The 22,247-nt window shown below is 41.0% G+C and overlaps 1 protein-coding gene across 4 annotated transcripts in view; it reads left to right on the top strand.

Annotated features, from left to right (window-relative positions):
- RPS6KA5 (ribosomal protein S6 kinase A5) overlaps positions 1–22,247 on the top strand; it is a 199,183-nt gene that overhangs the window by 14,259 nt on the left and 162,677 nt on the right. The window contains exon 1 of one of the 4 annotated variants that reach the window (XM_054447534.2): positions 10,062–10,096. The exons of the other annotated variants lie outside the window; for them this stretch is intronic. The gene's annotated coding sequence lies outside the window, so the exon portion shown is untranslated. Of the gene's footprint in view, positions 1–10,061; positions 10,097–22,247 lie in introns of those variants that run through there. 4 annotated transcript variants of the gene reach the window in all.

Here is a 22,247-nt window from a genome sequence, read left to right as displayed (position 1 = left end):
CAAAGTATTTACCAGCATTAAGGCTCTTCTGTGGCATTTCCTTGGAAATTCTGGTATAGACAAAGTTAGTTCCTTGTCTTTTCCTGATCCTAGGGGGAAGGCTTTAGTCTTCTACGACTGAGTATGAAGTTAGCTGTGAGTTTTTCATAGATGTTCTTTCTCAGGTTGACAAAGTTCTCTTCTATTCCTAGTTGGTTTGGGTGAGCTTTTTTTAAAAAAAATCATAAAAGGATGTTTCGGCCAGACACGGTGGCTCACGCCTGTAATCCCAGCACTTTGGGAGGCCGAGGCAGGTGGATCACCTGAGGTCAGGAGTTCGAGACCAGAGGTCAGGAGTTCGAGACCAGCCTAGCCAACATGGTGAAACCCCATCTTTAGTAAAAATACAAAAACTTAGGCTGGGCACAGTGGCGGGCACCTGTAATCCCAGCTACTTGGAAGCTGAGGCAGGAGAATTGCTTGAACTCGGGAGGCGGAGGTTGCAGTGAGCTGCGATCGCACCATTGCATTCCAGCCTGGGCAACAACAGCAAAACTCTGTCTCAAAAAAATAAAAAATAAAATAAAAGGATGTTTCATGATAAAAAGTCCAGAGTGGTGATTTACTTTATTGTTGTTGTATTTTAAAATTTCATTTTATTGAGACAGGATCTCACTATGTTGCCCAGGCTGGTCTTGAAGTCTTGGGCTCAAGCAGTCTTCCCATCTCTGCCTCCCAACATGTGGAGATTACAGGTATGAGCCACCATGCCCGGCTAGTGATTTACTTTATTTATTTATTTATTTATTTTTATTTATTTAGACAGGGTCCCACTCTGTCGCTCAGGCTGGAGTGCAATGGCGTGATCTCAGCTCACTGCAACCGCTGCCTCCTGGGTTCAAGTGATCCTCCCACCTCAGCCTCCCAAGTAGCTGGGACTGCAAGTGCGTGCCACCACACACCACCACGCTTAGCTTATTTTTGTATTTTTTGGTAGAGGTGGGGTTTCGCCATGTTGGCCAGGCTGGTCTCAAACTCCTGACCTCACGTGCTCCACCTGCCTCGACCTCCCAAATGGCTGGAATTACAGACATGAGCCACCTGACCCTATGATTTACTTTAAAAGATCATCCTGTTTTACCAAAGGATTCATGTTGGATCCGTTGAAAAACAACAGTTCCCTGCTGTTTTTTGAATGTGGTTCCATTAATAATGATTTGATTTGTAATTAGCTTTTAAGAAACATAACTATTAGTTCCAATAAGATACTTGCTTTTTTTTTAATTTTTATTTTTTTAAACAAACATAGCTTACAAAAGCAAGCCGGCTGGGTGCAGTGGCTCACGCCTGTAATCCCAGCACTTTGGGAGGCTGAGGCGGGTGTATCACCTGGGGTCAGGAGTTCGAGACCAGCCTGGCCAACATGGTGAAACCCCGTCTCTACTAAAAATACAAAAATTAGCCAGCCATGGTGGCAGATGCCTATAATCCCAGCTACTTGGGAGGCTCAGGCAAGAGGATTGCTTGAACCTGGGAGGCGGAAGTTGCAGTGAGCCGAGATTGCGCCACTACACTCCAGCCTGAGGGACAGAGTCAGACTGCGCCAAAAACAAACAAACAAAAAACAAGCCAATAAGATGCTTTGTTTTTGTTTTTTTGTTTTGTTTTTGTTATTTTTGAAGATAAGGTCTTCCTCTGTTGCCCAGGCTAGAATACAGTGGTGATAATAGTTCACCACAGCTTCAAACTCTTGGGCTCAAGTGAACCTTCTGCCTCAGCCTCCCAAGTAGCTAGGACTGTAGGCACATACCACCACGCCTGGCTAATTTTCTTTTTCTTTTTTGTAGAGATAGGGTCTTGCTATGTTGCCCAGGCTGGCCTTGAACTTCTGGCCTCAAGCGATCCTCCTGCCTCAGCCTCCCAAAGTGCTGAGATTATAGGCAGCCCAGTAAGAAACTTTGAAAGATTTCAGTGACAGTTGTAGTTATGTATGAGTACAGTGCAGCTCTCCTTTTTATAATATACATGTGTAAATATATATATTCATGAGCTGCATAATGACATTTTGGTCACTGGCAGACTGCATATAGATTGTGGTCAATGAAATTGCGTTACTGTATTTTTACTACTTTTTCTCTGGTTGGATACACAAATACTTAAAATTGTTTTACAGTTGCCTATGGTATTCAGTACAGTAACATGCTGTACAGGCTTATAGCCTTGGAACAACAGGCTATATACCATATAGCAGGTGTGTAGTAACCTATACCGTCTAGGTTTGTGTAAGTAAACTCTATGGTGTTTGTGCAACCATGAAATCTCCTAATGATGTTTCTCAGAACATGTTCTCATTGTTAAGCAACACATAACTGAATATGTGTGTGTGTTTGTACTTTTTTTGTAGTACTTGTCTCTTTTTTCACATTTTCCTCACTTTGAGAAGAGTAGGAAGAACTTGTGCTCTATCTTTTGTTTATAGGATACATTGGGATGGTTAAAATATGAATAGATTATTAACAGTACTCTAATTTGGTTCCCTAGTGCCTAGACCTTAGAAGAAAATCCCTTCTTAACTTTCTACCATGAATTTTAGAGATTAAGAAAATGATCTAATGGGGCAAAGAAGGTGACATCTTATCCCTTCTGTCAAAGGGGATTCAGGTATAGTTTGTATTTGTAGTCTGTAGCGGGGAAAAGCCTCAGATGTTAAGTCTAATACTGTATCAGACCCAACATTAACCTCTGCTCCAAAGCAAGGAAATATTCTGAAGCCTCAGCTTCCGGGAGACACAAGTGGTTTGATGGACAGGATTGAATTCTTCCCTGTGAAAAAGAAGCTGATTCTTGGTGAAAACTGCTCTAGGGAAAATCTAACATAATAACATCATGTGTTAGTTGAAGCTTCACAATTAAATACACTGTTGAGAGATGTCAATCCTAAAGTGCTGTGGGAGGGAGGGGTTGTCACAGTTATCTCCTTTGAGCTCCCATCATGATTTACAGATCTCTCTGTGCACCTCAAAGGTATGATCACTCCTACATTCATCTTGTTTTTCAGGGAAGATGAATAGGGTCTAAAATAGAACCTTGGCCTCATTATGTTTGTTTCTAGCAGTGTCCCTCTCAGTTCAAGTGTAGCTAGCTATTCCTCCAAAAATCACACAAGTTCTATTTTATATACTCCTAAAGTTGTGAGTGAGCTGGCTGTCTCACTTTTTTCTTTCTTTTTTAAAAAAGGATTCAGTAGGCATCCTCCCCTGTGACTGCAGGGAGAATGAGGAAGTAAAGTTCCTGATTTTTAGTATAGTGCTTGGGGTATTGCAGTTATTTTATTTCACACTCAAGTTTTTGTGTAAGTGTGCTTCTTTTTATATAGTCAGTGTGTTTTTGGCAAAAACTGCGTAAATAATATTTTTGTATATCCTATTTTCTGGAATATAGAAAGTGAATTTGGTGCTTAAAATAATTATATCATTAATTCTTGTATTTTAAAAACTTTTTAAATTTTCCACTTGTGGCTCTTACTGTTATGCAGATTTTCCTAGTACTATTCTTACAATTTAGGTAGCTTCAAGCAAATAAGTGATGAAGTCTTGTGTGGTAGGCTGAATAATGACCACTCCCCCAAGATACCCACATCCTAATCCCTGGAACCCACAAATATGTTGTCTTACATGGCAAAAGAGACCTTGCAGATGTGATTAAGTATCCTGAGATGGGGAGATTATTTTGGGTAATCCATGTGGGCTCAATGAAATCACAAGAGTCCTTATAAGAGGGAGACAGGAGGACCAGAGTCAGAGAAGGTGATGTGAAGATGAAGCAGAGAAAAAGAGGAGGAGATATGATGAGGAAACAGATCAGAGTGATGCCATTGCTGGAAGGGAGGCCATGAGCTAAGGAATGCAGACAGCCTCTAGAAGCAGGGGAACAGATTTTCACCTAGAATATCCAAAAGGAACACATCTCTGCTGTCACCTTGATTTTAGCTCCATGAGATCCAGTTTCAGACTTTTGATCTCCAGAACTATAAGAAAACGAATTTGTGGTGTTAGTTAGCCGTCAGGTTTACGTTAATTTTCTACTGCAGTTACAGGAAACGAATACAACTTACTAAGATTGGATTAACCAGGAGATAATTTTGCCCCAAGATATGGGTGACTAAGGATGATAACAGAATGTGAAGCAGCCAGTTATTTAAACAACTATTTTGCCGGAAAATGGTAACAAGTGTCATTCTTTGTAGAAGTAGAATGGTGTCTTCTCTAATGAATCTCCACGAAGACATTCCTTTCTGATCTCAGCACCAAGGCTAGCTAGCTGTGCTGCTTTTGACCAGCTGTTCTGTTTTTCATAGGCATGCTCTGAAGTGGGTGGCTGAGCAGACCTCTTCCCAAGTTGGTGGTTAGAAAGCGTCAAATCTCAGGCCTACACCACTTAGAAGTATGGTTTGGCATGCATATTGAATCTTATCCTGGCAGTGTTTTGTGCCCTTGTTCTTTCTTCTTATTTTCTTATGGTTTAATTAATGCTGGTAATTTGCCTTACGTCTTTTCTGGACCAAGGCAAGGATTAGGTAAATATATAATTAAATAAGTACATTTATATATAAACATAAGTAGTAGGGAAAATATGGGAAGATATTTGACTTTATGTCCATATGTCCAGTGTTTTGCTTCTTCTTTTTTTTTTTTTGGAGACAGGGTCTTGTTCTGTTGCCCAGGCTGTAGTGTAGTGCAGTGACGTGATCACAGCTCACTACAGCCTCAACCTCCTGAGCTCAAGTGATCCACCTGCCTCGGCCTCCCAGAGAAGTACTGTGATTACAGGCATAAACCACCATGCCGGGCCTGTTTTGCTTCTTAAATAAAATCTTTGTCATATGGTGTTCATGCTATTTTTATATTTCTTTGAAAAAGAGTAGTAGTAAGGTCTCTGATTAATTAGAAGCACTTCTAATTTTAAAAAATACGTAATGATAAACAATAAAATGGGGCATACTTAAAAGAATGCTAGCGGTAAAAGGGTGGAGAATCATACACAGGTCTGTCTTTGTACCATGCGGTTTTCTATATAAGTAGAATTCTCCATCATTACCTGGAAAATCAGTCAACTGAAGCACTCTCTCTTCTAATCACATCATAATAATCTGAAGTGAGATTATGTGTTTTTTCTAAAGGAAATATTTAAGATGTGTAATAAGGATAGTGTCACACTTTCTATCTAAATATGATGCTGCATGAACACAGCATGAACAGAGTCTTAGCGGTAGGTTTGCACTAGCCCACTCCCATGATTTTACCTGTGTTTTTTACCTTTATACTAATGTTACTTGTGTGTATTGAAGCATCATAATTAAGGCTAAAATAGAACAAACATAATGGGGCCATATGCATATCAAACTCATAACTTTGACCCAATTTTGTCTCGTATAAGTTGGGCAAAACAGTCAGTTTTATTCACCCATAAGGGTTTATTGAATTCCTACTGTGTGTCTGGCACTGCACTAGATGCTGGGTTTTAGTAGGGAGCATATTAGACCTGGCTGCCACGCTTATTGTATAATACCTAAGAGAGAGACCTTAAATACATAATCACTAAATAACTAACCCTATGATTGCGATTATGATGAACTCAGTTAAGAAGTACAGAGTTCTGTGAGAGAACCCAAAAGGGATGATGACAAGCTTCTGGGAAGCAGTCGTGTTAAAGCTGAGGCCCTGGCTATTGTGGGGTGAAGAGCGGGGGGACAAAGCCTTTCTGTCAAAGGAAGCAACACAGATGGTCTTCCAACATAGTGGGAAATGGCTTGGCACACTGGAGTTACTGGAAGGAAGGTGTCTGGCTTGAGTGTGACATTCAAGCAGGAGAGTCACAGGAAATGGGGCTGAGAAGGGAGCCAGGGCCATTTCATGCAGGGGTTTCTAGAGTTTAGACATTGAGTGCGATGTGAAGCCATTGAAAGATTTCCAGTTGAAGAATGATGAGATTAGTTTTGCTTTGTAACAAGATGACTCCTATTTCTGTGAGGAGAGTGGGTATAGAGATTATATGAAGGGAAACCAGGTAGGAAACGACTGTGGAAGTTCAAATGGAATATAAAGGTTTAGAATAGGTAACAATTGAGATTAACAATTGTGAATGTGTTTGAGATTCACTTAGGAAATAAGAATCAGCAAAGGCCAGGTGCGGTGGCTCACGCCTGCAATCCCAGCACTTTGGGAGGCCAAGGCAGGCAGATCACCTGAGGTCAGAGATTTGAGACCAGCCTGGCCAACATGGCGAAACCCCATCTCTACTAAAAATACAAAAATTAGCCGGGCATGATGGCAGGTGCCTGTAATCCCAGTTACTCAGGAAGCTGAGTGGGAGAATCGCTTGAACCTGGGACGCAGAGGTTGCAGTGAGCCAAGATCACGCCATTGATTGCACTGCAGCCTGGGTGACTGAGCAAGACCCCATCTCAAAAAAAAAAAAAAAAAGAATCAGCAGAACTTGGTATTGTATTGACATGGGGTTTTGTGGCTGGAACAAATGTGTGTTTGAAGATGCTGTTTATTGAGATGGTGTAATTATTTTCTATTGCTGCATAACAAATTACCACAAATGTAGTGGCTTGTAATAGTATCCATTTATTAGCTATCAGTTTAGTGGATTATAAATCCTTATGAGGCCTAAATTATTGTGTTAGCCAGACTGAGTTCTTGTCTGGAGGCTGTGGGTAAAAATCTACTTCGAAACTCATTTTTGTTGGTGGAATTCAGTTCCTGTATTTGTTCCCCAAGGTTCCAGTTTCCTTGCTGGCTGTTAGCCGGGGGTTATCTTCATTCTTCTCATTTGGCTCTTCTATTTTTTTTTTTTTTTTTGAGACGAAGTCTCGCTCTGTTGCCCAGGCTGGAGTGCAATGGTGCGGTCTCGGCTCACTGCAACCTCTGCCTCCTGAGTTCAAGCGATTCTCCTGCCTCAGCTTCCCGAGTAGCTGGGATTACAGGCGCCTGCCACCACACCTGGCTAATTTTTATATAGTTTTACTACAGACGGGGTTTCACCATTTTGGCCAGGCTGGTCTCGAACTGCTGACCTCATGATTCGCCCGCCTTGGCCTCCAGAAGTGCTGGAATTACAGGCGTGAGCCACTGCACCCAGCCTGGCTCTTCCATCTTTAATCCAGTAAAAGTGTGTCAAATCCTTCCATACTTTAACTCTCTGACTTCTAAACTGCCTTCTGTCTGACCTCTGGGTCCAGATTTAAAGGGACTCATGTAATTAGGTTAGGCCTACTTGGGTAATTTATTCTTTCTTTCTTTTCTTTCTTTCTTTCTTTCTTTTTTCTTTCTCTCTGTCTCTCTTTCTCTCTCTCTCCCTCTCTCTCCCTCTCTCTCTCTCTCCCTCTCTCTCTCCCTCTCTCCCCCTCTCTCTCCCTCTCTCTCTCTCCCTCTCTCTCTCCCTCTCTCCCCCTCCCTCCCTCCCTCTCCCTCTCTCCCCCTCCCTCCCTCCCTCTCCCTCTCTCCCCCTCCTTCCCTCCCTCTCCCTCCCCCCCCTCCGTCCCTCTTCCTCCCCCTCCCTCCCTCCCTCTTCCTCCCCCTCCTTCCCTCCCTCTCCCTCTCTCTCCCCCTCTCTCCCCCTCTCTCCCCCTCTCTCCCCCCTCTCCCCGTCTCTCCCCCTCTCTCCCACCATCTCTTTCTCTCTTTCGTTTTACTCTTGTCGCCCAGGCCAGAGTGCAATGGCGCGATCTCGAGTCACTGCAGACTCCACCTCCCGGGTTCAAGCGATTCTCCTGCCTGAGCTTCCCAAGTAGCTGGGATTACAAGTGCCCACCACCATGCCCAGCTAATTTTTGTATTTTTAGTAGAGATAGGGTTTCACCATATTGGCCAGGCTGATCTTGAACTTCTGACCTCAGGTGATCCACCCTCTTTGGCCGCCGAAAGTGCTGGTATTACAGGCGTGAGCCACTGCGCCCAGCCTACTTGGGTAATTTTCTTATCGTAAGGTCAGTTGATTTAGGACCATAATTACATCTGCAAAATCCCTTTATCATAAGTGTGAGATTTCGTAATATTCACTTACTCAAGGGGAGGAGATTATACAAAGGCTAGGGTCATTGGGGCCATCTAAGAATTCCTCCTTAGAATTCACAGAAGATAGTGAACCAGGGGAAATGCATATCGGGGTGGGCAGAAAAGATAGGATCCAGTTTTGTACCTATGAAAGTAAGTTTGAGATGCCTTTGACATATTCTGATGGACATCTATGGTAATAGTAATCATAGATAATGTGCTAGATAGTAGGTGCTTTCATCAACTCATTTAACCTAAACAGCAACCCAATGAAGTGAGAAGTATTATTATTATTCTTCCAATCTACATATAGGAAAACTGAGTCTTAGTGTGCTCACCAGCTTGTTCAGGGTTACTCAAGAAGGAAGTAGAAGAATCAGTTGTGAAACTGAAGCAGTTTGGCCACAAGGCCCATCTAAAGCTTTGTGCTTAGTGGGATCACTAGGATATGGGTCAGGAGCTTGTAAAGAGGTCTGGGTTGCAGATAAAAATCCTAGCATCATTGACCATTAGATGACATTTAAAGCCAAGGTAGTAGGTTAGGTCATCTTAGGAGAGGTTTTAGAGTGGAGAGGAAGAAGACTCAGAATTGAGTCCTGAAAAACTCCCAAAATTTAAGGAATTGATAGAAAAAGAGTTGCTAAGAAATGATACAAAGGAGGAACAGCCAGAAGAAAAACTAGGAGAAAACCTAGGAAAGTTGTGGTGTTTGGAAGCTAAGGAGAAAAGATGCTTTAGGGGGTGGCAGGGGATCAGTTTGACTGACCACCTAATGACCTCATCAAGAAAATTTTGGTGGAGATTTGGTGGGAGAAGCCAGATTGGAATGGATTGAGGAGTGAATGCAAGTAAAGATAACTTTTGAGAGACTTGGTTCTGGAGGATATTAAAGAGAGGGACTTAGCCAGAGAGCTATATGGGGTTCAGGAAGTGTTTGTTGTGTCCTTGTTTTAAGATGAGTGATGGTAGAGCATGCTTAAGTATTACTAGGTCGGACCTAGCCTAGTACTACAGTTTCATAGCTATTAAAACTATACAAGATGGGATAGACAATGGTGTCATGGTCCCTGAGAAGGGGGATGGGATGTTGTGCACCTGGGGGGTTAGGAGGTCCGATGAAAGACTTGCTTTTATTATTTAATGGGAAGGAAGAGGGAGAGGATACAGGTGCATTTGTAGATTTGGTGGCAGGAAGATATGGGAGTTTTGAGTTTCGAGCATGATTCTTTTTCTTCTCAAATTATGAAGAAAAGGCAATTCTTTATCCAAAAAGAGAAAAATAGCATCATTGTTTTTTAAAAATTGTGATTCTGGTCTTCAAAACAATTCTTTTGTTTTTTTTTTTTTTAGATGGAGTCTCACTGTGTGCCCAGGCTGGAGCGCGGTGGTGCAATCTCAGCTCACTGCAACCTCTGCCTCCCAGGTTTAAGAAATTCTCTGCCTCAGCCTCCGGAATAGCTGGGATTACAGGCGCGTGCCACCACGCCCAGCTAATTTTTTTTTTGTATTTTTAGTAGAAAACAGGTTTCAGCATCTTGGCCAGGCTGGTCTTGAACTCCTGACCTCGTGATCCACCCACCTCGGCCTCCCAAAGTGCTGGGATTACAGGCGTGAGCCACTGTGCCCAGCCAAAAAAATTCTTAGATATGGAAAAACACAGAAAGTTGACACAAAATGTATATGCTATAAGATGAAAGTTTATAGAATGTTATAGAACAACTTACTGAAAGAGGTTTTCAGGCATAACCATTGAAATGCTTCTGTGCTTTCCACAGAGGTCATTTCCCTGAATGTGTTCTCTGGATCATGCCAGAATTCTTAGTAAGCTTAATGTTCTCTTTCTCCTTTTTGAAGTGTTTTATATTTAGTTTAGTTCTTCTAAGTTAAATTTATTTGGTACACATATTGGGAAAAAAAAAGCCTGTTTGTTACTGCTTTATAAGCATTTGTTTTCTTATTGACTCAGCTTTCATACTGGCTCAATCATGTAATTCCAAAATCAGTTGGATATGTAAACACTGCCGTTTTATACACCAGAAGTACAGTGAGTCTTCAAGGTAAGTGACCCGACAATAAGAGAAAAGTGGGCAGCATTGTTTTAAAGTACACAGATATTAAATATAACTTTGTTCTGCCTCCAGCAGAATGCTGTCCAGAGACATGGTTTGAGGCCCAACCACAAATCTAAACAGCTTCAGAATAGTTTAGCACCTGGCAGTTAAAAGGACTTGAATGTGCTAGCTATTTAGCTTATTTTTAAGTTCTTATGTATGCCCTAGACTTGGGCTAATTGGACCCTGTAGACAGGAGTTAAAGATTTTAGATTTCAGAGTTATGTATGTGCTGTCAATACTATACTGGGCAACCCCTAAATTAGAGCTTATCTGGTAAATTGCTTTATAAATAATTTGTTTCCGCCTGACAAAAAGAAAAAAAAATCTCAAATAGCAGAAAAAGATTTTTTTCTCTCTGCATACAATTGTCACCTTTTGACTGAAGCTAAATTAGTCTAAGAAGCTTATGTTTTGTGATGTTGAGTAAAAAAGACAAGGGAAATGAAAAAAAGTTATTTCACAACTTTATGAGGTTGTCCCAGTAAACGAGAGACTAAATACGTATTTCCTAGTTGGCATATTAAAAGCAAATCCAAGCCTATTAAATAAGGATGATTGAGTCAGATTGTGCTTTGCACCTGTTTTTGAAATCTTCTGCTTCCTCAGAGACTTTACTCCATGTTGTTCTCCCCTTTTCCTGATCCTCAAGTTCTCCTTCCCACAAACACATTTGAGTCTTTTTGTAAAAAGAAAAAAGAAAAAAAAATTCTCTGTCGCCTCTAGTTATTTCTATTATCCCTCCTTCCACTAGTTTTTGCAAGAGCAGTTGATACCAGCTGTTTCTACTTCTTTATGCCCCATTCACTGGATGTGCTGGAAGATCAGGCTTCCATCTCAAGCACTCCACTGACACTGCTTTCACTAAAGTTACTAATGTCTCCCTGTTCCTAATCTGGTGGAAATGTCTCATTTTGAATCTAACCTAATTTCTGTAGAGCACTCAGTGCTTGGATATTGGTACTTTCCTCCCCTTGCCCAGTGACAAACTGCGCTCTTCTACCTGGTTCTTCTCAATCAGTGACTGCCTCATCTCCTTTCATTGGCTGCTATCTCTGCTTGCGCCTTAAATATTGGTACTCCATTGTCAGCCCTGTTTTTTTTGTAACTGTATGCATTCTTCCTGGGAGAGCAAATGTTATCATTGCTTGAACTAGTATCCAGGCCCTATTTTCAGCCTACATCTCTTTCAGGTTTTCAAGACCCTTTCTTGAGTTTCTTATCACTTCTAGCAGCCCACTAAACACAAAACATTTGGATAGTCCACAGGCATCTTAGACTCTGAGGTTAATAATACTTTTTCTTCCAGCTTTCCATGTTTTATTTTTTAATTTAATTTAATTTAATTTAATTTTAGAGGTGGACTTTCGCTCTTCTTGCCCAGGCCGGAGTGCAGTGGCATGATGTCGGCTCACTGGAACCTCCACCTCTCGGGTTCAAGCGATTCTCCGGCCTCAGCCTCCCAAGTAGCTGGGATTACAGGCATGCGTCACCACACCCACTAATTTTTGCATTTTTAGTAGAAATGGGGTTTCTCCATATTGGTTCCAGGCTGGTCTCAAACTCTTGACCTCAAGTGATCTGCCCGCCTCAGCCTCCCAAAGTGTTGGGATTACAGGCGTGCACCACCGCACCCGGCCCCATGTTTTATTTAGTGGCATGCCATTCACTATTCTGCCAAGACTCTAGTTAGAAACATCCAGACTTCTTCCTCTCTCTCACATTCTCCCCACCCACCAACTTACTCTCCTAATTGTGTCAGTTATAACTCTGAAATATTAATACCTCCTTTATTTGTTTCTTGCTCATCATTGCCATTACCATAGGCTAAGTTCAGTGTCTAATCTAATGATAATAGCTATCATTTATTTAGCTTTATGTGTCAGGCCTCTTCCAAGATTTTGCCTATCTTACTTAATTTTCACAGCACACCTATGTGATGGGTATTGTATTTGACACCTGTGGTGCACAACCTCATCCTTCTATCTGCCTTACTCTGGAGTCAAGCTGTGGCTATGGGCTGTGACAAACAGTTCTGTTTGGGCTTCAGCTCACTGCAAGGTGATGGCACCTGGTTTCAAGCACATATTGCTGCACATTGTTTACTTTCCATCCCAGGCTTTTGACTCCTCCAAGGCTTAGTTCTCTGGTGGGAACTGGCTCAGGAAGCATAAATGTGCATCTCAGAAACGTAAGGACCTTAATGTCCCACTGGGGCAACCTTCAACTAATGGAGTATGAGAGCTGAAAATAAATGCTTATTTGTATTGATCCGAGAGTAGAAAATTCTGAGGGGCATTCTATATGTTCCTCAAAGGATCTGGATCAGATTGAGTTGGTAATGCATTTTTGTATTGGTTTTTCTTTATTCTCGATTTCACTCTCAATTCCTCCTCACTTCTAATTGGGATTACCTTCCAAATCGCTTTCATGAATCCAGGCTAAGACATTTAGTATCTACCGTGGTTCCAGAAATTGACGATATCCACTGGGATCTCAGAGTGGATGACTCACTGGTGAGACTGCAACAAGGACCCCATTGCTGGTGGTAGTGGATACTAATAGCCCCCTGCATGCATCGCAGCACAGTTAATAAGACTCTTACCTTCAGGGGATTGGGACTAGAATTGAATGGAAGGCGAAGAGTTGGGTTAATTGATAGCTCTAGGACTTGAATGGTATGGGGATGGTGGAAATTAATAAGGACTTTGAGTTAATGGACCTCTTTTAGCTTTTGAAACCTTGAGGACAAGAGATCAGCCAGTTATCAATGCAGGGTACACTGTGAAAAGAGGGCCTATGGCAGCATTTGGAAAGATCCCCATTGCTTGTGACTATAGGACAGATTATGCTAAAAATCAGGCTGAAGATTTAATCATAAGGGTGAAAGAGCTGTATACCTTCTGTGGTGGGTTTGTACTGTGTCAACTGGGCTAAACTGGAATTATGTTTCCCAGAACTCCCTTCTAGGCTCTGGATTAGCACTGGCCATGAGACATTTTGAGTGAGATTTGGAAGACAGAAGTGAAGCAGCAGCAGCTGGATATATTTTATGGCTAAAGATTGGTGCTGGTACTAGGCACTGTTGTAGCTCCCACACGTGATTGCTAATCTGCTGTGTCATATTGTTGGTTTGGAGCAGTAGCCAGGTCTGCGGCTCCTTCAGCTCTTGTTGCATCACTGCCATCAGCTTCTGGCAATTCTGGGCCAGTGTGTACAGCTTTTCTGCAGATTATCTGAATCGTTGAGGTTGGAAGCCTGAAGGTGGAGAGAGACAGACATGGACTCTTGTTTGTCCTCATGGGTTCCAGATTTTCTTTGGGATTCCAGTCTATTCTTGCTCTTTCCTATTTTGTATTAGTCTTTCCTTTCCAATTCCAGATGTGGAAGCAGTCTTATACAGACTCTTTAACCAACTCCCACACCTGTGTGAGGCCAAACTCCTATATAAGTCTCTTACTGTATATAATTCATAGTGGTCCTACCTCTCATACACCCTTGACAGGTGTTCAGGGCCAAAGTCCAACCCTAACATGGGAAGAGTAGGACCCTGATGAAATCTCACAAGGAGACTTCTAAGTGGATGACCTGAGAATCTTGAACTCCTGAATTTTCCTGAGTCCTCTGGATAGGCAGGATCAACATCTTGTTAGAGAGAATAACTTTTCCTTGTTTGGAAACTAGGCAGAGATCACATAGAGATGGATTTCTTACAAGGTGATACTTGTTCTCCTTAAGCTCTGTCCCATCTCTCACCCCTATTTCCTCCAGAACAATAGCTAGACACAATCTCAGTATAGCCTAATCAGGGATGTTGTTCTTATTCTGGGAGAAAATACTCAAGCAACTAATCCCAGGACCTGGCTAATATGTACCAGTAGGAACAGAAGGAACATTTAGGGAGGTGGATCTTGCAGGTCTTGCCTGGAGTGGGCTGGCGGAATAATAAGGATGAATAAGGGAGAATTTATTAACATGGGAACGCTATTCGTAACTCAGGATTTGACATCCTAATAACTTGGTCCTAGGATACACTGGTGGGATGGTTTCTTGAAGCTTGGACATGAATATGACCTACAGTACATTAGATAAATATGCAAGAACTGCTTTGGCAGAGTATATTGAGATCAGAACTCACAGAGAAGAGAGAGTTTTAGAATGGATTTACTATATGAGACTGGAGAACACACTATCTGACCATGCTTCTTAGGAAGGTCCAAAGAAAACACTTCATTCACCAAGGTAATTAAGAATGCACTGGTGAGGGGACACAGGCTGGAGTTGATAGGAGATGCTTCCATGGAGCTGTGTTCCCTAGTATCCATAGCAATGATAGGATTTTGGAATGGCAGAGGCCAGATGGTGATACCATTAGGGCTAGGGTGGATGTAATTACCATAATGGGCCACAGTGGCATTCAGGGTGTCTTTATCCACAGAGATTTGGGGCAGTGACTAGGATAGGTCATGGTGCAAGAAAGATGACAGCCAACTAGGATGTTAGTTGACTTGTATGATTCAGACCTTCATCTCTGGGGGATCTTCTCTTGCCTTGCTGTTGTTGGGCTGTGGTTGTTTCCAGTGCCTGTTTAGAATTATTTACCAGGCATGGAAGCAATAAAAAAGATTCCACTATATCCCTTGAGTTCAAGATAAGTTCTTTCCTGTCCCCATTAGGTAGTAGCTTCTCCTTGAAGACTCAGTGACCAAAGGCAGGAGGGGATTCAAGCTGTATTCTGTTAGCTCTCTCTTAAGCACCATTTGACATCATCTTCAAACTCCCTTATGCAAGCTTTGACTCATGTTATCCCAACAGTGTTTTGTCTTGAGCATGCTCACTGTGCATCTTTTCCTTTCTACTCCAAGGCGTCTCCATTGTCCACCCAGCAGAAGGTACAGGTGAGAGAGCATACAGGCATGTGCAGCCTGGAAGTGCTAGGAAGTTAATGCTCCCCTTGAGCAACCCTGAACTAGAGGGGGCAGGAGCCAGTAGGGAAATGCTTTTCCTTGTCCTTGCACAGACAATTGACAATTCTGAGAGCACTCTAATGGTTCCTTAGGGAATCCTGGCAAAATTGAGCTCCCGTTACCCACAGCAGTGACCTCGATAAAGGTAGCTTTTTATTGGCATGTGCTCCTTTCCAGTTTCACGTTCCTTGGTCCTTTACTTCACCTTCCAGCTAAATTATCTGCATGTAAATGTCGTTTTCTGATGTGCTGCTTTGGGGAAGAACCCAGGCTCATACAAGTACATTTGTTATTTGTGTGCATGGATCTGTTTGTCTACCTGCCTTCCTATTCATCCACCCACCCACCCACCCATCCATCCCATTACAGAGTACAAATAAAGGACTTAGAGTGGTAAAAAATACTTGATCAGCACAGCTTTAGTAAATGGTAGAGTTTAGTTCTAAACTGAGTTCAACTGAACCAAAACATACTCTCTTCTTCCTTCATTATACTGTCTTCCGACCTTTGAAGATGAAATCAGTAGGCCTTAGTTAGCTTGTCTTTCCAAGTCCTCAGTGGTCTGGAGCTTCTTAACTGTCCATACAGGTTGGTTATAGTTCACCAGTATACAAACTGGGCCATGCACATGCCCATCCATTTGTCAATAAATTCTTTTCCTTTTCCTGTGCTTCACTGTGGGGAGTTGCACCCCGCACAGTCTATTTTGAAAATGTCTGTGTACTTTTTTCTGTTTCTTTTTTGAGTCCTGTCAACTTATTTCGTTTCTTTCTTTTTTGTTTGTTTGCTCATTTCTGTTCTTAGTTTTTGTATTTCTGCTTCAGGATTTTTTTTTTTTTTTTTCATACCCTAAGTGCTTGCTTGAAGATACCTAATTCAATTTGGAGTGTTGTATTACCATATTCTTCAGCTTTGGGGTTTTGTTTTGTTTTGTTTTTTGGAGGGTGAGGGTTTCATCAGCTGAAATGCTTTGATTAGCATTTTCTGATTTTCTTTTTAAACAGTTTTCTATGTCTCTGTTTGGCTTTTTTGGGTGTATCTCTTCATTCTCTACTTAAAACATTCCATAGCCCCCTCCTGTGCAGTAGCTTTTATAGATGATGTTGGGGGAGGAGATGGGTTTGGTATATCTTGTTTCTCCTTCGTTTCTGTTGGATCCTTTCTGTTTTTCCTCTGTTTCTTTCTTTCCCTTTACTGCAGTGTTTCCAAATGTACCTATCCTTCTCTATCTGGTTTGCCCTCACAAGCTGTGCTTCTCCAAGGCTAACTATCACACCTGTTTCCTGGCTGGTGCTTTAAAGCACCCACGTCCTGACCTATGTATAATATTTTGGCTTTTGCGGCTGGACTCTTTCTGGGGGATGATTTTGTCTTGCTTTGTCTAAGTCCATGCCCCCTCTACTCATTTTTAGTGTCCCATAAGCCTCCCTTCCTGTCTCCAAACCTTTAGACTTGCCGTAGCAGCAGCTCTGTTGGAATTTGGTCTATTTTTCTATGACAGGTAATTTGAAGATTGTAATATTCTGTCTCCTGGTACTAGTATAGCGTGGTTCATATGCAGTCTTATTTGTTGGTTTTATGGTCTTTTTTTTTTTTTAAGGGTGAGTGGGGAGATTTGAAATAAGGCAGACTTCATTGATGCCCACATCCAGAAGTTTCTGTGTACTTTTAAAGGCTTAGCTCAAATTATCATCTTTCCTTTGAGGTCTTTCCATATAGCTTTCCAGTTTCCACGCTCAGATGTTGTTTCCTTGTGTTCTAACTACCTTACCTCTCCCTAATTACATTTGTTATATTGCATTGTAATTATATATTTGTCTCCCCTCCCCCCATCAAATTGTGAACACCTCTAAACCAGCAAACTGTTTTTTTTTTTCATTTTTGTGGTACATACTATGTGCCCATTAAATGGATTGACTTAAAGCAGAATAGAGGAACAGTTAATGAATGTCACTGTGTCCGAAATTTATTCCTGCTGGTGGGTTCTTGGTCTCGCTGACTTCAAAAATGAAGCCACGGACCTCGTGGTGAGTGTTACACCTCTTAAAGGTGGTGCGTACCCAAAGAGTGCGCAGCAGCAAGATTTATTGTGAAGAGTGAAAGAACAAAGCTTCCACAGCATGAAAGGGGACCCGAGCAGGTTGCCACTGCTGGCTGGGGTGGCTGGCTTTTGTTCCCTTATTTGTCGCTGCCCATGTCATACTGATTGGTCCATTTTACAGAGTACTGATTGGTCCATTTTACAGAGTGCTGATTGGTGCGTTTACAATCCTTTAGCTAGACACAGAGCGCTGATTGGTGCGTTTACAATCCTCTAGCTAGACCCCACTCGACCCAGGAAGTCCAGCTGGCTTCACCTCTCATCACCTCAGACAGCTATGAATAATATGAATATTTTGGGATCAAATTTATCTTTTTTTTTTTTTTTTTTTTTTTTGAGACAGGGTTTTTACTCCTGTCTCCCGGGCTGGAGTGCAATGGTGTGATCTTGGCTCACTGCAACCTCTGCCTCCCAGGTTCAAGCTATTCTCTTGCCTCAGCCTCCCAAGTAGCTGGGACTACAGATGTATATCACTGTGCCCAGCAAATTTTTTTGTATTTTTATGTAAGGGTTTTGCTATGTTGCCCAGGCTGGTCTCGAACGCCTCGGCTCAGGTGATCTGCCTGCCTCAGCCTCTCAAAGTGTTGAGAATACAGGCATGAACCACTACGCCTGGCCTAAAAAGAATTCTTTATGCTGCATACAGCATAGCCTTATGTTCTTGGATTTATCTACATTGTTGTGTGTTAGGTGTATTGTATTCACTATCATAGATTTAAACTTATGTGTATGAAGACTATAATTGATCTACTTTACTGTCAATGAACATTTGAGTTGTTTTTCTTTTTCCCTATTAAAAACAATATTGCTGTAAACATTTTTTGTTTCATCTCTCCTGGTACAAATGTATAAGAGTTTCTTTCAGATACATGCCTACAAGTCAAATACTCTAGTGGTCATGGAGGTATACACATCTTCACCTGTACTAGATAATTCTGATTTTATCTCAAAATAGTTTTATTAATTTATACTCTTAACAGTACTGTGTAAGTAATCTGGTTGTTCTTCATTCTCTCCAACAGTTTTTATTTTTATTTTATTTTTGAGACAGTCTTGCTTTGTTGCCCAGGCTGGAGTGCAGTGGCGTGATCTCGGCTCATTGCAAACTCTGCCTCCCGGTTTCAAGTGATTCTCCTGCCTCAGCCTCCCGAGTAGCTGGGATTAAAGCCATGCACCACCACACCCAGCTAACTTTTTGTATTTTTAGTAGAGACAGGGTTTTGCCATGTTGGCCAGGCTGGTCTTGAACTCATGACCTCAAGTGATCTGCCCGCCTCGGCCTGAGCCAGCTGTGAGCCACAGTGCCCGGCCCGATAGTTCTTATTGTCACATTGAAAAAAAATCTTTGCCAATCTGGTAGGGATGAATCTTACTGTCATCTTATTGTGATTTTAAATTTACATTTTCCTTATTATTAGTGAGGTTGAACATTTTTCTTTTTTTTCTTTTTTTTTTTTTTTGAGACAGAGTCTCGCTCTGTCTGCCAGGCTGGAGTGCAGTGGCGCCCCAATGTCGGCTAACTGCAAGCTCCACCTCCCAGGTTCACACCATTCTCCTGCCTCAGCCTCCCGAGTAGCTGGGTCTACAGGTGCCTACCACCACGTCCAGCTAATTGTTTTTGTATTTTTAGTAGAGACGGAGTTTCACCATGTTAGCTAGGATGGTCTCGATCTCCTGGTCTCTATCTCCTGACCTCGATCTGCCCACCTCAGCCTCCCAAAGTGCTGGCATTACAGGTGTGAGCCACCGCGCCCGGCCAAGGTTGAACATTTTTCATATGTTTATTGGCTGTTTAGATTTCTTTTGTGAAGTGCTTATGTCTTTTTCCTATTTTTCTGTTGTATGATTTTTCTTTTTTTTTCTATGAATTCTGTGTAGCAGTTCTTTGTCGACTCAGAAGACTTGCTTTTCTTGAAAGTGTTCTGTCTTTTCCCTGCATGTTTGCTTATGTTGTTTCTTTGATGTGGAATATGTATTCCTGTTAAAACTCACTCAGTTCTTCAGGACCCATAGCCATCAAGCATGAAGCTATCTCTGATGTTTCAACTAGATGTGCTGCCCCTGCCTCTTTGGAATTCATGCAGCACCACATTTTGGCTGTAGTGCATAGTTAGGTTTTATAGTTTTTTTTTTAATTGATTCTGTTTACTCTAGCAGATAGTGTGCTTTGTGGGGAGGAACTGTTTCATCATCTTTGTTTCCCAGTGTCTATCATAGTAACTGTGTGCATTTAGCTGCAAGTAAGAGAAAACTCAACTACGGTGGCTTAACTAGATAGGATTTTTAAAAACCTTGCGTAACAGGGAGTCTGGAGCCAGGAAGCCCAAGCCCCTAAGAACCTAGACTCTTTCTGCTCTGGCAGGCTTAAGTGTGTTTTAGGTTTTGTCCTCAAAAGCTAATTATTCACATTCACAAAAGAATATTGGAGAAGAGGAAAACAGTTTCAATTTGTGAAGCATTTTCTTTATATGTCGGTTTTGAAATCCTCTTCACTAGACTTTTCTGTATGTTGAATTTTTGGTCATGTGGTATCACATGGCCATCATTCTGCAAGGGAGGCTATGAAATCAGATATGAGCTTCCCAAGGGGAGAAGGTAGGTGAGAATGGTGTTTAAGTGGACCTGCCTATAATGTCGCCCACAAAGAGTACTCAATAAATATTCTTTGTTTAATTTTAAAATTTTTATTAAAACAATCCATATAAATACTTAGTCAAATAGTACAAGAGGGATTTTATTCCCAGTTTCTACTTTTTTCTAATATTTTCTACCAATTTCAAGTGGCATTTTAAAACTCTTGAGTCATCAATTTTAGACCTCTTTTATTTCCCTGCCTGTCTACTTAATGAAGTTATATTATAATTTTGGTTGAATCTACATTCAGTTTTTAATGGCTATATAAATATTCATTGCAGGGCCAAGTGTTTTATGTTTTTTTTTCCTTCCTTAAAGAAGTTTTTTTTGGTTGTTTTTCCCAGAGTTAAATTACCCCAGTCTTTTCATTCACTTAGCTTTCTTTGAGTCTCTTAAGTGTTTCTACATGTTTTAACAGCTTTGTAAAATACTTTTCATTATGATTTTCTGTAGGTTAGATAACCCATGAGTTCTTTTTTTCTTAAAGACAGTCCTTTCTGGAACTGTGTTCCGTCTCTTCCATTCTGGATTGGTTTCTTTCTCAACTTTGCGTAACTGTCATAATGGGATTTTCCTTCACTATCATCCTGGGAATTATGTGCTTAATCCTGTTTCCTGGATCCAATGGCTGTCCTCTTTTTTAGTATTATATCTGTGGCGCATCTTCCAGTAGATTACTGAGAAAGCTTGCATAGGAGATTTTTTTTGGAAAAGCTTTTTCAGATATTAAAATGTCTTCATTATGTTCTTATATTTGTGACAGGTTTGCTTGGTGTAAAGTTGCAGATTGAATTGTTACTTGGGATTTTGAAGGCATTATCCCATTGTCTTCTAGCTTCTAATGATGCTGATGAGAAGTTTGATGCCATTCTCATTTCCAGTGGTTTATATGTGACCTATTTTTTGAAATCTCTGGAAGATTTTAGGATCCTCTCTTTATCCCTGGTTTGGAATTTTGGAATTTTACATTTATATTTTAAAATTTATTTGCTAAGCACTGAGTGTGCCCATTAAAACTCCTTTAGTTCTGGGAATATCTTTTGAATTAGTCCTCCTCTGGGTTCTTCTGTCCCCTTTTTCTAAAATTCTCTTAGATACTGGATTTCCAAGATTATTCTGTGTTTTTAAATTTTTTTAATCTCCTGTTGTTTATCTCCTTGCATCTTTACTTTACATTTGGTCTCTTTCTTTAACTTTATTATCTAGACCTTTAATAGGCTCCCCCTGTACAGATTTAAAAATTTTCTAAGAGCTTGATTTTTTGTTTTATTTCTTCTTAATTGCTCTCTTTTTCTATTTTATGGTTGAACTATATACCTCCTTAAGGATAATTATACTTTTTATGAAGTTATTTTCCTAGTACCCTGGGTTGCCTCTCTTTCTTCTGAACTTCCTTTTCTTTTTTCCTGTTTATTTTGGTGTCTTGCATGTTAGGGATTTCTCTCAATTGTCTGGTGATCTTTGACTGTTAATGTGAATAAGACACCAAAATGCTGGCTAGAAACTCTGTCTTGCTGGTTGGAGGCTTACATGATATAGTTTTTCACTGGGAGCTCCATATGTCAATATCAACAACTTCTACCCAAGTTTGTTCATTTTTCCATAAAAGGATCCTCTGGACTTCTTGGGGAACATTAGCCTGGCTCTCTGCTTTCTGAAACCAACGGCACATTTGTAGACTTATATATTATTCTGCATTTTCCGTTCTTACCTCATCCTTGCTTCTCTCTATACCCAGTGACCACAAATCTGGTTCTTCTCCCGGGAAATTATTAATCCTAAGTGTTACGAGTGTGAGGACTTGGGGAATAAAACTCCTTAAATCCATTTCAGACATTTCCCCTGTTTGCATTCTTTATCTTGCCCTCCCCAGCCCTCAGCCTTTGGTGGTTACCGGTGCTTCTATAATTTGGAGCCTTTTGGGGTTCTCTGGGGGTGATTTAGCTTGCTCACATGAACAGTTTCCTCTGCAGGCATTTTAACTTGACCTTTTCCCATTCTGCTGAGTCATTTACGTTTCTTTCAAATGTTTTCTATCCTCATGCATTTTAGCTTAGGGTTATAAATGTCTTTGTGGGTTATTGAATGTGTTTCTGTTTCTTGTTTACCTTTATGTTTGGGGGTATGGAAATGTTTTTACCATTTTAAAATTGGAAGTCAATAAGTGACTTCCTTTTAGTGAATTATAGCAATATAATGTACATATGTTGTATAATTATTATATACTTGGCACCATTCTAAATGGTGTACATTTATTATCTTATTTAATCCTTACAATGTCTGGTTTGTGTCAGGCATTTACTTTCCTAAGATTTTTAAATTGTATTTTAAGTCTTCTTATCTCCACAACAAATCCTATAAGGCCAGTACCATCAGTAGTCTTATTTTACAGATG

The sequence above is a fragment of the Pongo pygmaeus genome, chromosome 15 (assembly GCF_028885625.2).
Source record: "Pongo pygmaeus isolate AG05252 chromosome 15, NHGRI_mPonPyg2-v2.0_pri, whole genome shotgun sequence".
NCBI classification, from domain to species: domain Eukaryota; kingdom Metazoa; phylum Chordata; class Mammalia; order Primates; family Hominidae; genus Pongo; species Pongo pygmaeus.
This window is presented reverse-complemented; position numbering and strand designations above follow the sequence as displayed.